A 10,992-nucleotide genomic window follows, 5' to 3' on the forward strand; every position below is an offset into this window, starting at 1 on the left:
CGGCGCCGTTCTAGTGAAAGGCACGCACATCGTTGAGGGACCAAATCGAAATAAACGCGAAAATTCATGGCCAAAATCACAAATATGTGAAAAAACTTCCTTGAAAGCGCCATAAAATCGGAGGGACCAATTACGTAAATAACCCAAGAGCCAAAACACGGATCCTCCCGTGGTCGGGTCATCACATGGTCGAGGCCAAAGCAGCGCCGTTTTGTGCTCGAGGCTTGCCCCAAAACGACGTCGTTTTGGGGCCTATAAAAGCTAAGTTTTTTTTCAAAATTTTCATTCTTCCCTTCTTTTCTCCAAAAATTTCTGAAAATGCTCTCAATTCCTCTCCCCCACTCCCGCACGCTTGAATCCGGTGAACAACTTGTGCCGTCATGATGGTAGGAAAGTCGAAAAGGTAATTTTTTTTGCTTTTTTTATATGTTATATATATAGTTTTTAAAAAATAAAAGAAACAAAATCGAACACAAATAGTTCGAAAGAAAAAAATAAAGAGAAAAAATTAAAAAAAAAGAAAAAAAGAAAAGGAAAATAGATATACTGAAAAAGTGGTTGTTGAATCTACTTTTTTTTGTTTTTTATTTCTTCAAATCGTGAAAGAGGGGGGGAGGAACCCCATTACAGATATTTGAATGGCTTTATATAGCCATTGTTACAACTTGTTTCTACTATTTTTTATATATATTTTTTACTGTTACTTGTTGCAGGTGCTGCAGGCGCAAGTGGGCATGGCGGTGATGGACGTCCGGCGGCGTCAGAGTGCCAAAGGTCAAAGGGGCGGCGCCTAGGTGCGGCACTAGGTGCGGCGCTAGAGTTTCTTTTCTGAAACCCTAGCTTGATTTTTTTGGGGGAAATTGGGCCTAGGTTAACTTGGGCTTCGGGTTTGTATTGGGCCGTTCGGGTTTGGGCTGATGGGTAAGGTCTAGGTGGTTTTGGGTATTGGGTATTGGGTTAGTGTTGGGTTTGGTTATTGGGTAATGTCTAGGTGGTTTTGGGTATTAGGTATTGGGTTAGTGTTGGGTTTGGTTATTGGGTAATGGGCCTCGGGCAAAATTTGGGCTATACAACTGCCCCTCTTTGCTTCATTGTCGTGTAACGGGAATGAAGCAAAGACTAAGAAAGACCAAATTTGCCCGGTCTCGCCGAGTCTTGACTTCTCTTGACGCTTCTCTTCAAGTAGCTTTGTTTAATCCACTGCGGCTTGTTACTTCGTTCTACTCCATTGCACTTTAGAAAGCTCTAATTCGTAGCTTTAATCTTCTTCGCAGCAACTTCAAGAGGGCGAGATTCATGGTTTTATTCTATTCCGCTGCAACGTCAGGGGGTAAGACCTGCTATTGTAGCTTTAATATTTTTAATTGCAATGTCAGGGAAGTAAGATCCGCTGTTGTAGCTTCAATCTATTCCACTGCAACGCTAGGAAAGTAATATCCGCTGTTGTAGCTTTAATCTTTTTAACTGTCGAGGAAGCAAGATCCGCTGTTGTAGCTTCAATCTGTTCCACTGCGACGCTAGGAAAGTAAGATCCGCTGTTGTAGCTTCAATCTTTTTAACTGCCGGGGAAGCAAGATCCGCTGTTGTAGCTTCAATCTGTTCCACTGCAACACTAGGAAAGTAAGATCCGCTGTTGTAGCTTCAATCTTTTTAACTGTCGAGGAAGCAAGATCCGCTGTTGTAGCTTCAATCTGTTCCCTGCAACGCTAGGAAAGTAAGATCCGCTATTGTAGCTTCAATCTTTTTTGGGAAGCAAGATCCGCTGTTGTAGCTTCAATCTGTTCCACTGCAACACTAGGAAAGTAAGATTCGCTGTTGTAGCTTCAATTTTTTAATTACCGGGGAAGCAAGATCTGTTGTTGTAGCTTCAATCTATTCCACTGCAACGCTAAGAAAGTAAGATCCGCTGTTGTAGCTTCAATATTTTAATTTGCAATGTATGGTTTCTTCGATCTGCTTCACTGTCAGCTCAGGAAAACAAGACCTGCCATCTTCGATCTACTCTGCTGCCAAATACAGGAAGACAAGATCTACTATCTTTGATCTCTTTCGCTCCAAATACAGGAAGACAAGATCTGCTATCTTCGATCTCCTCCACTGCTAAATACAAGAAGACAAGATCTGCTATCTTCGATCTCCTCCGCTGCCAAATACAGGAAGACAAAATCTGCTATCTTCAATCTCCTCTGCTGCCAAATATAGGAAGACAAGATCTGCCATCTTTGATCTCTTCCGCTGCCAAATACGGGAAGACAAGATCTGCTATCTTCGATCTCCTTCGCTACCAAATACAGTAAGACAAGATCTGCCATCTTCGATCTCCTTCGCTGCCAAATACAGGAAGACAAGATCTTCCATCTTTGATCTCCTCCGCTGCCAAATACAGGAAGATAAGATCTGCCATCTTCGATCTCCTCCACTGCCAAATACAGGAAGACAAGATCTGCTATCTTCGATCTCCTCCGCTGCCAAATACAGAAAGATAAGATCTGCCATCTTCGATCTCCTCCGCTGCCAAATACAGAAAGACAAGATCTGCTATCTTCGATCTCCTTCGCTGCCAAACACAGGAAGACAAGATCTGCTATCTTCGATCTCCTCCGCTGCCAAACACAGGAAGACAAGATCTGCTATCTTCGATCTCTTCCGCTGCCAAATACAGAAAGACAAGATCTGCTATCTTCGATCTCCTCCGCTGCCAAATCAGGAAGACAAGATCTACTATCTTCGATCTCCCCCGCTGCCAAATACAGGAAGACAAGATCTGCTATCTTCGATCTCCTCTACTGCCAAATATAGGAAGACAATGTCTGCTATCTTCGATCTCCTCTGCTGCCAAATACAGGAAGATAAGATCTGCTATCTTCGATGATTTGTTTTCTGGGGAACATGACCTGTATGTTCTATTTTATGAACCTAATTGTGCCTAGTGATTAGGATGACATGATCAGAACGAGATCAAATGCTCCTAACTAAATGTGTATGAATGACATTTGAATGAATGCAAAATGTCATGAAAATGATTCCTTAATGCTTAGGTTATCATCACGCAAAAGCTTATTAAGGCTTTATCACTGACATGCTACAACGCCTTCTTGCTCGGCTGGCATATCCAAAGAAACACTTAATCTGATTGCCCCCCACTGTGAATGTCAAAGTTCAATCCACTGGGACATAAAATTTGTACCATCAATCTCCCACTGTAACCCAAGGGTAGAAAGATATGGCTTTTCTCAATCTTCTCCTATCGCAATTCAAGGATACAAAATGTGAAGTTCTTTGGTCATTTTACCCCATTCCCAAGGTGTCATACCAAATGCTCATGCACAATCGCAAAATTTTCTTCTCTGAGAAAACCTTTTCTTATCACTCGGTGATCATTGCCTGTTTGTTCATTGAAGCTTTGTCACCAACACGGCATCTTGTTATTTTGTTCAATCAATGTTTGGACAACAAAATCTGAAAAGATAGCCTTTAACTTAGACTCTTCCTTCTTAGATATTTCACACTTTAAACTTGGTGTTTTCTAAACAATAATCCTGTTTCAGGTTCCTATATTATTTAGAAACTTTTCAAAGTAATATGCAAAACTTCCTTTGTGAAAGTTTTATTAGTCCATTAATCATTATTCCAATGCAACATGTTTGCAAAAAAGAATATAACGATGGATGAAATAGAATTGATTTGAGAGCAAGCTCGAAATGAATGAATTATCAAGGGTCACAAGAATAAAAGAGGAATTATTGGAACACGTATCTTGAAAAAGAATGAAGTATTCCAAGAACAACAACAAATTCAATATATAAATAGTATGAGGACTAAATGCCCCAGATATCGAAGCCTGAACTTCTCTGTACAAACTTTTTGAAAGACCATTCTGAGTTTGACATGTGTTTAGGAGATCTTCAGGACTTTGTTGATGCTCCAAGATGTCGCCTACCTTTTCTTATTGTAGCAAGATCACCACATGCCCCAATCTGATCACTTCATGCCCCATTCTAATCAATATTTGAGCCGCCCTTTGGGTTTTTAACTCAAATCCCCTTTGGCCTAAGGTGCCCTTTGCGGGTTTTCCCCTTAGCCTCGCCATTTTTACTTTTTCATTTTTTTATTTTTTTATTTTTTTCAGTTTCATTTTTTTTGACTCAAAGTGCCATTTGCAGGTTTTCACCTTTGTCCTTCTTTCTTCTTTAAATGAAGTGTTTCTTAACTGGATCCGAGTTTATAGGATTGGCAATCTCACTCAGGATCAGTGCTCCTCTGAAAATGATCTTCTTTACAACATAGGGACATTCCTGGTTTGGCGTTCATTTCCCTTTAGAAACCTTTCGTTAAGGAAGAGTCCTTTTCAACATCCAGCCCTCTCGTGGAATTCTCTGAGACGAACCTATTTATTATAGGCTCATATCATTTATTTCTGGTACATCCGACCCTGATGAATAGCTTTTAACCCTTTTCCTAGGGCCAACTGATCACATCGCGATTGGATCCCTCCAACAAGCAATGGGGGGATTTCAATAGGTAAAACTACCTCAATCCTGTAAACCAACAAGAGAGGTGTTATCCCAGTACAGATGTTTGACAAGCGATAAGGGCAAATGTTAATTTCTCATGCTAGTCCTTGTTCACCTCTAAGTAATTCGGTGACAAAACATGGTGTCTGATTCTGAATTGATTTCAGACCCTAGTTATCGTGCTATCATTTAAGTTCAATGCATTTTCCAATACCATCCTCTCTAAAATTCTGTATCGGTATAGGTTGACCTTGATCCATGAAGTAGCCTCTCAAAAAAAATGAAGCAATGCCCATTAGAAGTCTTCGATAATGGTGATGTCCATGCCCCATTTTGCTCAAAATTTGAGTCGTCCTTTTTCGGGTTTTCAACTCAGATCCACCTTTGGTCAAAGCGCCCTTTGCGGGTTTTTGCCTTGACTTCTCCTTTTTTTTCTTTTTTTCTTTCTTTTTCTCTTATGATTTTTTTGATTTTTTGTTTGTTTTTTGATTTTTTTATTTTTCTTTTGAGTCTGAACTCATAGGATTAGGTAAGTGCTTGTTATCCCTTTCGAAGGACCTTCTTTGATCGGATTTCCTTCATAGAACCTTCTGGGGCGAAACTACAACAGAAAACTTTTGATCTTCCTCTTTAATCAGGATAAAATCCCACAGAACTTGAAGAGATGGAAGCTCGACTTCAAATGGGCAAGGCTATGCTGAGTCAACGAGAGAGGCATTTGTCCTGACGAAGAATCGCATTGTTCACTGCAAATTTCTGAAAACATGCTGCTGTGTAGATTTTATTATCAGCGATTAATTCGGGCATATCCTGGTATGATTATACAAAGGCATCTTTGAACTCTAGAGGTAACTCAACAAAGTCAATTCTAGTCTTCACCAAGCTCACAATTTTTAATGATTCCTTGAGAGGTAGGATCTGTTTATCCTCTTGTTCTACCAAGTTTGGAGATAAGCTACGATCTATGTCATTTCCAAAGTCATGATATCCCTCTAAACACATGCCTTGCTCAAGTGGAAAATTTGAGTTTGTAGCAGTTTCATTTATGTCATTGATATCTGGGGACTCATAATAAGTACCAAAGAATATATAAAAGAATGTATAAATTTATGAATAATTATTTATATAATATGATTATGAATGAATGAATGAATGATGTGGAAGAAAATCCAAAAGAATGAAATAATCAGAAATAATTATTCAAAAAGAATGAAAGAATATTGGCTCAAAAAGGAATGCAAATATGTATTTTATTAGAATAATGACGTTCAGACATGAGCCTATTTCACAAAAGAGTTCTTATTGCCTCTATGCTAAAAACAACAAAAATTTTCTGAACATTACTCCAGAAAAGCTCTAAAAACTATAGGAATTTCTTTCGCAGTCTAACTGTTTAGAACACTCCAGAATTCATAAGGGCGAACATTTAACAAGGTCCCTTCCCAATTGTGTCCTCATATATGCCATTAGTGTGAACACTTGCCAACATTGCTTCATACATCTCATTCATTCCGTTGTCAACATGATTGGGTAGATGGCTTTTTGCACTAGATGAATCACCCAACTTGACAATACCCATGTTGATGAATTTTTCGACTAGCTTCTTGAAGGCAATACAATTCTCTATTGAATGCCCCATAATTCCCGCATGGTAGTCGCATTGTGAGTTCATGTCATACCATTTGGGATACGGAGGCTGTATGGGTTTTAAGTAATGAGGAGCAATAACATGTGCATCGAACAAGCTTTGATACAGCTCCTTATATGACATCGGAATTGGTGTGAACTGGAGCTTCTCGGTGCCTGGTTTCACTCCAGATTCTTACTTTAAAGGGCTCTGATGGTTGGTGGTTTCCGTCTTTGGCCTGCCCACAGTGATTGGTTTTGAGTACCTAGTCGAGTAACCACTAGGGATTTGAAGTAGTTCTACCTAGGGTGGGCTCCTAAGGTGCTCTACATGTGGTTTGGTTCTGAAGCAAAGGAACTCAAACCAGCAAATTCCTCGATTCTCACCCATTATAGGCTCATGTAGACCGAGTTCGGTTCAGGGGAATATATTTCCCTATGGCTGCACGGAGATGAAAACCTCACGAAGACATAGGTACGAATGTATCCCGAAAGCGATCCACTATCCTACACGGAGGTGAAAACCTCACGAAGGACTAGCTTCTCACTCCCACTTAAAAAGGTGTGACCAACGGTCATGCAATGCAATGTGCAGAGATACCGAAATTTAAATCACCACAACAATTACAACGATGAGAAACGTGATAAAACGAATGAAATGCAATGAAAAGATCGTATACTTAAATCAAGTTTTCAATTTTCAACAAAAAGACAAAAGGTAATCAACTCGTGGCTCGACTCACTTATTTTGGAAAATTCCCCAGTGGAGTCGTCAAGCTGTTGACACCATTTTTTTGATTGAAAACGGGGTCGACTTGGGTTTTGAAAAATGAAAACGAAAACGGGAGTCGCCACCGATCCTTTTTGATGAGGTGTGATCGGATCACCTCCAAAAGTGGTTATTTTTAATAAACGATTTAATTTTATTAAAACAACGATTTTGGTCCACGAAATTCAGAAAAACGGGTTCGGGAGTCGGTTACGCACGAGGAAGGATTAGCACCCTCGATACGCCCAAAATTGGTACCTAGTTAATTACTTAATGTCTTAGTGTCGAAAAACTGAAAACTTTAGAGAGATTTAAAATACGATCCTTAAAAAAACTCGGATGACATGGATTAAAATTCAAGAGGATATTTGGCTATTCGGTCAATCGAGAAATCGAAACCCAGCACCTTAGGGTACGTTTATCAAATTTCCAAACGCAAAATATTATCTTACTTCGGAATTTTTAAAAGGGTATTTAGCCATTTGGTTGAATGAGAAAAATCGACACCCAGCACCTTAGGGCATGTTTTCTCGAATTTCCAAACGCAAAATATTGCCTTATTTTAAAATCTTTAAAAGGATATTAAGCCATTTGGTTGAACGAGAAAAATCGACACCCAGCACCTTAGGGCATGTTTTCTCGAATTTCCAAACGCAAAACATTGCCTTATTTTGAAATTTTTAAAAGGATATTTAGCCATTTGGTTGAATGAGACAAATCGACACCCAGCACCTTAGGGCATGTTTTCTCGAATTTCCCAAATGCAAAACATTGCCTTATTTTAAAAAATTTTCTTTTTTGAAGTATGGTGTTAATATGCATAATGGAATAATAAAAATGATAATGTGAACAAAGATAATATGAACAAAAACGAATAATAAAATAAATCAATCATGCATACCATAGCAAATAAATAAATAAATAAATAAAATAAAGCATAAAATGGACAAATAAATAAATACATAAATGAACATAAAAAATAAAGGAAAATAGATGAAAATTATAAAATGCTAAAATATATATATGTACATATAAAGGAAATATATATGTATGTAGATACATAAAATTATGAAAATACAAGAAAAGTATGTATGTATATATATCTTAAAATTATTGAATATAAAAGTTTATGCAAGTATGTATATACATGTTTATGTATATAAAGTTTATATATAAAAATATAAGTATATATATATATTCGTAAAATGTATATAAATATATATAAATATAGATATATACGTATATATTATAAAGTGTATATAAACATGCGCGTATATGTACATATTAAAATAAGAAAACGTGTACATATATATTATGAAAATGTATATATATATATATACACATAGATATAAAATAAAGCTAATATATATATTACTAATTAATGTATTAAATATAATAGTAACAAATAAACAAAAGGAAAATAAAATTAATAATAATTAATAATAGTAACGATAATAATAATAATAAGGTTAAATAATAAAAATGCTAAAAAACTGACTAAATTGAAATAAAACAAAAATATAGGGCTGATTTGAAAGTAAAAAGACGAAATAGATCAAATTGCGACACGCGCAAAAAAGGAATGACTGAAAAGGGAAATATTCATTCGCTGACCAAACGACGCCGTTCCAGTGAAAGGCACGCACATGGTTGAGGGACCAAATCGAAATAAACGCGAAAATTCATGGCCAAAATCACAAATATGTGAAAAAACTTCCTTGAAAGCGCCATAAAATCGGAGGGAACAATTACGCAAATAACCCAAGTGCTAAAAACACGCGGATCCTCTCCCAGGGTCGGGTCATCGCGCGGGTCAGGGCCAAAACGACGCCGTTTTGTGCCTGAAAGGCTTGCCCCAAAACGACGTCATTTTGGGGCCTATAAAAGCTAAGTTTTTTTTCAAAATTTTCATTCTTCCCTTCTTTTCTCCAAAAATTTCTGAAAATGCTCTCAATTCCTCTCCCCACTCAAGCACCGCCGAATCAGTGAACAGTGGCAGTGTCGCATGTCACGGTGATTTGGCCACCCGTCATGATGGTAGAAAAGTCGAAAATGTAAATTTTTTTCTTTTTTTATATGTTATATATATAGTTTTTAAAAAATAAAAGAAACAAAATCGAACACAAATAGTTCGAAAGAAAAAAAATAAAGAGAAAAAATTAAAAAAATAAAAAAAGAAAAGGAAAATAGATATACCGAAAAAGTGGTTGTTGAGTCTGCTTTTTTTTGTTTTTTATTTCTTCAAATCGTGAAAGAGGGGGGGAGGAACCCCATTACATATCTTTGAATGGCTTTATATAGCCATTGTTACAACTTCTACTATTTTTTTATATATATTTTTTACTGTTACTTGTTGCAGGTGCTGCAGGCGCAAGTGGGCATGGCGGTGATGGACGTCCGGCGGCGTCAGAATGCCAAAGGTCAAAGGGGCGGCGCCTAGGTGCGGTGCTAGGGTTTCTTTTCTGAAACCCTAGCTTGATTTTTTTGGGGGAAATTAGGCCTAAGTTAACTTGGGCTTCGGGTTTGTATTGGGTCGTTCGGGTTTGGGCTGATGGGTAAGGTCTAGGTGGTTTTGGGTTTGGGGTATTGGGTATTGGGTTAGTGTTGGGTTTGGTTATTGGGTAATGTCTAGGTGGTTTTGGGTATTGGGTATTGGGTTAGTGTTGGGTTTGGTTATTGGGTAATGGGCCTCGGGCAAAATTTGGGCTGTACATACATGTTTGCCAATTTCCCTAGGAAGTTGCTGGCCAAATTTCAATCTCACATTTGATCATTCGAATTACATCATAATAATATCAAATTTTGATAAATTGATCAAAATTACATTCTTAATAATTGAAAAATCATCAATTTGCTACTTCCAAGAGAATTCTAATCGAATTAGGATTCTTGATCCCAAATGCATGAAATTCGATACTTATTTGTTGGAACTGGTTCGTGGGAAGGCCTCCACATTCCTAGTTTCGTGAGGTGACTCCCACGTGTCCATATTTTGCTCCCCGTCACTTTCATATTTTATGTGATAGTGAAATGTGTAGTCGGTAGTTTTTTATGGAAAATTATCACTATAAATATCAACTAGCATAAGGTCTTTAAGTACCGAAAAAAATAAAAAAATTCTATCTAATGAGGTTTCCGAGTATTTAAAAGACTTCGACAGTTTTCAATTTTTCATATAGCTAAATTCGACAACCTCGTCAGTGGTTCAACGTGCTTAACAGTGGTGTTATAATATTTGGAATTTGGCATTTGGTTCATACAATGGCTGGAGGTATTTATGTTCAATATATTCTGTTGCTCTATATTGTAAATCGTTATTCATGCTAACATTTGGTATCCGAGCATGGTTTATCTCTACCTTGTATGGTTTTAAAAGTTTGTAAATTTGTCAAAATAATGATGTCATGTTTCTTTGAATTATTTTAAACATTTTTTGAGAATTTTATTGCAAAATTTTGTGAAAAATCGTTGGATTTTATTAAAATGAATTTTAAAATTAATTATGTTATAGATAATTTAGTGAAAAATTTAGAAATTTGTTGGTATTAGTTACATACATTGTTTTTTGTGTAAAATTTTATACTTATTGCATAAGGAATTTAGTAATAAAACTTTAGAATATATGTTTAGGGATCCAAATAATATTTTTTAATTAGAGAATTAGCCACAACAACTTTAACTAAATGAAATTATTTATTGTAATAAGGATCTTATAATGTTTATAGACATTAGATGTTGCATAATGGCTTAGCAACAATCTTGAATAAAGTTTAAAGATTAATATCTAGCTAAGTGATTTTCATAATTTTATTTAGTTAAAGACTAATTACATCTTTAGTTAAATAAAAGTATTAAAGTTAAAAATCACATACAAAAACATAGGTATTAAATATCATTGCATAATTTATTAAGATAAAATTATTAGATGACTTTTCGTAGTTACCCATAGGAATTACGAAAATGAATTTAATAATTTTTATTAAAAGAATAGTAAATAATTCTATCATAAAATGGATCTACTTGAGTTAAAAATTTAGCCTACTGGCAATTTTTATGACACTAGAATCATTATTTACATAATTT

Source organism: Gossypium raimondii, chromosome 1 (assembly GCF_025698545.1).
Source record: "Gossypium raimondii isolate GPD5lz chromosome 1, ASM2569854v1, whole genome shotgun sequence".
NCBI classification, from domain to species: Eukaryota; Viridiplantae; Streptophyta; class Magnoliopsida; order Malvales; family Malvaceae; genus Gossypium; species Gossypium raimondii.